Genomic DNA, 6,027 nt, shown 5'->3' on the forward strand with positions numbered 1-6,027 from the left:
CGTCCACTCGTGAAGTGGATGGAAGGGAAAGCAGCGGCTCTGAGGATGCTGATGACTTCCGCGCAACACACCAACAAATCTGTAGCCCTGATTGCGACATTCAGATGTTTTGTAAGTTATACAATTTCACGAGGAAACACATTTCATGATCAAACACAGAAGAAAAATCGAGCCAGGAACAAGTCTGTACTCTCTTGAATTAACTGTATTGACAGCAGACTTTGTATTTAATAGTTTTGTGAAGTTCTGCAGTTTTTTAGTTAGCCTACTGCTGCACCCTTGTGGTACATAAACAGCTTCATATTTAGAAAAGAACAGAATAGATTAAAATATAATTGATTGCCATTTAGATATAATTTGCCATTTGATGAGTTTTGCTCTATTTATTTTTATTTTCTGTATAACCATAAGCTTCAAGTGAATTAGTATCATAATTACATTATTTGATCATATGTAGGCTATATCATTGTTGTTGAGGGTCATAATATACAAAAGACAGTATCTTGTCGCCATCTACAGGTGTAATTATAGACCTAGACACAAATCCCCATTAATAGCCTACTACACTAATCGATGACCAGAGTTAACTGCTATTTATTAATATAAATATTTACATTTATATAAAATCTTTTAAAGGCTTTTATTTATAAAACAGTAGTTTTGGTAATATTGTATCTAAAATTTAAGTTAAAGATTTGCTTGAGACATTTTAAGGTATTAAAATATCGAAAACATTTTATGAATTTTATGACAATTAATTTAGCTAGTAATATTACTGTAACAATTTAATTAAACAATATGTCCTGGTATTCTTTGTAGGCACTGCGCACAAAAAGAAAAAAATATTGTTGTGAGTTTTACTGAAACCTTTTGTCTTGTCACTTGTAACAAATGCATGTAATCACTTGATCTTAAATTAAGAGTTGTTTCAATCAACAAAACTGTATTATTAGCTTTTCTTGACAAGTCAATGTAACAATGCACTCGACAACTGATAAACACAATGCAAGATGTCCCTTTATGCACACCATATTTGACATCAGCAACTGAAGGCCAGAGCAACAGTAATGCTGGCGATTATGAATGCAGGTTTTTTCCACAGCCTTGACTATTATTTTTCATGGAAGCATATGAAAGACTGGAAAATGCACTGAATGAAATTCTGGTTGTTCAGATTAATAAATTAAAATGAGCTAAAGCCACACAGTTGCATTTTATCACAACTTTATCGTGTTCAGTCCATTTAAAATGTAAAATTGAAGTTTACTAAATCCATTTGTGTTGGGACTACATAAATCATTTTTGTTGCATTAACTGAAACTGCATGAGTGGATTTTTAGTTCCCAGTATGATTTGCATATAAGACTGAATTGGAAGAGTAAATGTTGAAATTAAGTGTTGTGTGTGTTTTAAGTAAAGGAAAAAACCTGTTAGTGTTTAATGTTCAGTTATGTTGGACATTTAAAAGAGTTCCTGTTGTTTGTTTTTGTGGTTAGTATTGTAAGAGCTTGTGGTTAGGTTGTGCGATGCATCATTCAAAGAAGTTATTTGCATTTGTATACGCAAAAAGTTAAAAATGTTAACTTTTAAATAACTTTATTTTAAAATTGATTGATTTTGAGACTGCCACTTCCTCTACAAAGTGTACACTGTTCATGTGCAGCCACTGGCCCCTCCTCCATAGGACACTCATGTGCACAAGACATCCACAACCTAAAGAAAAGTGCCACTCTTCACACAGTCGTAGCCCAAAAACAGACATATACATACATACTGAACTTTTCATTCTAATTCTAACATAACATTTTTAAGTAAAACAAACATATTAGGGCATTAGCCTACATATTTAGGGCACTGGGAAAATTGTGTTAAAACACAAACATTGTATTTAATGGTTGCTTTACAACGTTAATAAATCTCTATCTTGACTTTATTGGTTAATTTAGAACGTTTAGGCTTGCTTTTAAATATGTGTGTGAATGCAAAACAATTAAAAGAGGACGCTGTTTTTTTTTTTTACATGCACTCAGATAAGCTTTAGAATGCTTTGAGCAAAGGTCAACAGTAACCATAGAAGCTGCTGCTTTCACTTCCATCCACTTCACAAGTGAACGCATCTGAGCGCAGTTCATCGAAACTTCATCTGCTCATCAGATATGCAGGATGAGAAGATTACTTGGAATACTTGTACTTTTGAAATATTGCATTTGCGGTGATGTGGTGAACTTTGATTCAGACATCAAGGATTTTGTAGTTGGTAACGGTAAGTTATTTGTTCTTACTGACCATCGACTACATCAGATGAGCCACGATCTATATGAGGAGAAGAGGAAAGACATCACTGATGCCACTGAACACAACAGAGTCAACATTCTGGTGCCTTTTGACGCCAACAACACCCTGATAACGTGTGGGACTTTTAATGATGGATATTGTGAAGTTCTTGATATAAATGACATTACAAACAGCATTTACTATGAAAGTAATATACTGATAGGACCGCGACAGGATGAGAAATATGTTGCCTTCATAGCCGGTACAGGTAGCAGTAGGTACCTTTTGGTTGGGAAAAAAGACGACGATGCAAAAGCTCAGGATACCAGGTATTCTGTTGTTACCTTGTGGAACACTTTACAGTCTCAGTATGGTGGGATTTTCTCAAAAATAGCAGAAGGATCAGATGCCAGCATTCAGAGCACTGTGAGAGATGTGAAGTTTGTTGGCGGATTCCAGAGAGTTTCGCCCTCAGAATCCTACTTATTTCTCAACGCAAAGACTGGCTCAGAGAGGAAAGTGCTCGTCCTGTGGATGAACAGCTCTAAAGGAAAAAAGAGAGACATCATCAAATCCCTACAGGCTGCAACGGTACGATGCTGCAGTGATAAAGCTCGTCCAGTGCTCGTCGCCTGCACTGTTATTCCCTCAGTGAACAGCGTTATTTGGGCAGGTGTGTTCAGTGCGCAGAATCAGCAGGATCCGGAGAACAGCGCGCTGGCTCTGTACGACATCAGGAGCATTCAAGGCCGAGTGAAGGGCTTCTGCGCTTATGGTAAAACCCCATGTGGTTCAGAGGTTGGAAATTGCATTCCTATGCTTGCTTTTTTTTTTTAAGGAGAACAGTATTTCACCTTGTTGAGCCATGGATAAGATTTGTAATAGAATGTTGCAAGATAAACGTATATTGTTTTGTTCACTCTTTGAATAAAAACTGTCAATGTAAAGTTTCATTTGTTTGTGTTTCAGAGTGATACTGAACTTCAGCCGCTCTCTGTGGTGTTCAAGTACAGCTCAATGTCAGCAGTGGCAGCAGTTAGAAGTGGATGATTGTGCTGTTCATAGGAACCAGTGATGGTCAACTAATAAAGGTCTCCTTCACTTCTATCTCATACACATGTGCATTTATTTTCACAATTCTCAATGAGTTTTCATTTCTAAATACCTGCACCATTTCCATTTACACATATAGCTCTAAGCTGTTCAGTGTATTTGAACTAGGCTACTTCAGTCATAATAATTCATGATTTGTATTTCTGTTTGTTTTTCTAGCTTGTGTTGGATGAGAAATTCACTCCAGGATGTCCAACAGTGCTGCTGAAATCTGATGGTGAACGAGCAGTGTTTCCCAGAATGCACTTTGATCCAGTAGATTTCAAACATATTTTCATCGCTCTGAGGAAACAGGTGAGGTTTAAATAATTTAGCCATGGGCGTAGAATGTGCCAGGGATGTGCGCGATGTGTCCCCTGCACAGATAAAGTCTTCCCCCACACATTTCATGGGACAAATTTGTTCACGTAGAGGTTTTCATGGACCAATGTGTATGTATAAATCTAGGATTTAAAGCTCCTTATAATATACAGTAATGTGTTAATTTGATCCTGGCTATCTGGGGAAAAGAAATAAATCAAATCAAAATTGATACCATGGTTTAACCACTACATGCCTGATAAGCCCTATTTATATACTTACAGGGGTGTTTAATCCCGTACTATTATTAGGTTTTTCATTTGGATATATGTTTAGAAATGATCAAAGACTACTTTTATCAAAGTTTAGATTTCAAATACATAGTCTTTTTTGTAATAGTGTGGTTTGAGTGACATTTTTATTTCTTTCCTAAACCATTGACTGTAGAAAAGTAAAGAATAGAATAGAATAGAATAATAGAAAAACTTGTATTATAGTTTAAATTATGTCCCCCTCACTTATGAAATGATGGCTATGCCCCTGGTAACAGCACATAAATAAATATTAGAATGAATATAGCGGTCTGCTATACATGTTGTCCATTAACAGATTTTTTTTCCTTCTTTTTGTGTATTTATTATTGTTGACTCTTCATAAAAAACAACATATTTTTTTCTAGATGGTGCAGTACAATTAGATCATTTAGACATTAGTCTTTTTTTTGGAAAGAATGCTTAAAATATAGCTGAAATTAATATTAAAAACCTCTTAACAAAAAGAAAAAGCTGGCTTTATAGAATGACTAAAATAGTGCTCATGTTTCTTATGTACTGCAGTTAAGAAGAGTGTCTGTGGTTTTGTGTGCTAAATACAGCACTCTGAAAGACTGCAGAGCTGCTTTGGATCCTCTCTGCGGCTGGTGTGTGAGCACACAAAGGTCCGTCTGTCTTTATTAGTCTATCTGTCTGTCTTTATCACCCTGTGATATTTCACACATCACACATGGTATCTGCTCTAGGTTGCATCTACACTAAATATGCCTAATTGTAGAACAGCATGTTAACTTCTTATCTTCTATATAGACAAGATGAGCAGTGTGCAAACAGTTCTGTAGTGATATATTGGTTGATGCTGTCTTTATCTAGATGTTCTACTCAAGATGAATGCTCGAATACTTCATGGGTGTCCATCCCAAAAAACTCTCTTCAGACACGGCTGTTTTCTTTTCAGATGGCAGAGAATTCTTCTAGAAAGGTAGACATCAATATCGTATTAAAAAAGTATTTTCTTAATTATAATTTAAAATATTTACAAGACTACTCTTTACTAACCATTGCCCTCTTCTACACAGATTACTTTACATCTTGCATTGAGCCTAGAGAGCACAGGAAATCCTGTCTTCTCATGTACCTTCACTAAACAAAGTGTAAACTTGTGTGATGGGTCTGATCCGCCTGCAGTTTTCTCAAACTGCTCCTGTAGTTTTTCTGACCAGATGCTCCATACTGGAGGTTGGTTCTCCTTCAAAGAAGTTGCATATGTGCTATTATACAATTAGTTTATATAGTCAGAATATGAATAATTATAATCATAAACATTTGTTGGTAATCTGTTCAGGTTTAACAGTTGTTGCTACAGTTACTATTGAGGATCAGAAGATCACAGAGACGCTGACACTGACAAACTGCTCCAGTATCACAGAAAATTCACCAAATTCTTCTTACACAGAGTGAGAAAATTAAATGCAGTGAGAAAAATATCACAGTGCAGAAATGATAACACAGAGTTTATCTTTTATATTAACACATATGTGCATTTATGCAGGTGTGTGCAGTGTATCTCATCTGGGTGTCACTGGTCCTCAAAGCACTGTGAATGGACACATGGAAGTGGACCACAGTTACACATACAGGTGAGACAATGTGACAAAAACAGGTGAGACAAAATCCTACAATTCAATGCTACAGTATATTGGTAAACTGCATAAATTTCATTAAGAGTTAAAATGATATTAATGCATTGTTGATAGCTGAAATATCATTGCGTTGGCTGAAATGAATTCAGGAAGTAAATGCATCACTCAAAGTTCTCTCTCTTTCTATCTTTTTTAGGATGCATGTAAATATCAGCTCTCTCAGATGGTAGGAATAATTTGCTTGTGAACTTCATTTAAAACAACAGTTGTTTTTCTGTAGTTTTTACAATATAATTTTGGCAGCTGTGGTTGCCAGAATAATTTTGTAAAAAATACAGAAAAACTGTAAACATTTACGGCCAAAAACTGTCCATTTTACGGTATAAAACGTCTCGGTTACGTATGGTAACCCTCGTTCCCTGAAG

General features: G+C 35.7%; 1 pseudogene; it reads left to right on the plus strand.

The window, feature by feature from the left end:
* Positions 1 to 2,157: 2,157 nt before the first annotated feature.
* LOC107744946 (plexin-C1-like) lies at positions 2,158 to 5,599 on the plus strand (annotated as a pseudogene).
* Positions 5,600 to 6,027: the final 428 nt, after the last annotated feature.

This window comes from Sinocyclocheilus rhinocerous, unplaced genomic scaffold (genome assembly GCF_001515625.1).
Source record: "Sinocyclocheilus rhinocerous isolate Xijiao unplaced genomic scaffold, SAMN03320098_v1.1 scaffold258, whole genome shotgun sequence".
NCBI lineage: Eukaryota > Metazoa > Chordata > Actinopteri > Cypriniformes > Cyprinidae > Sinocyclocheilus > Sinocyclocheilus rhinocerous.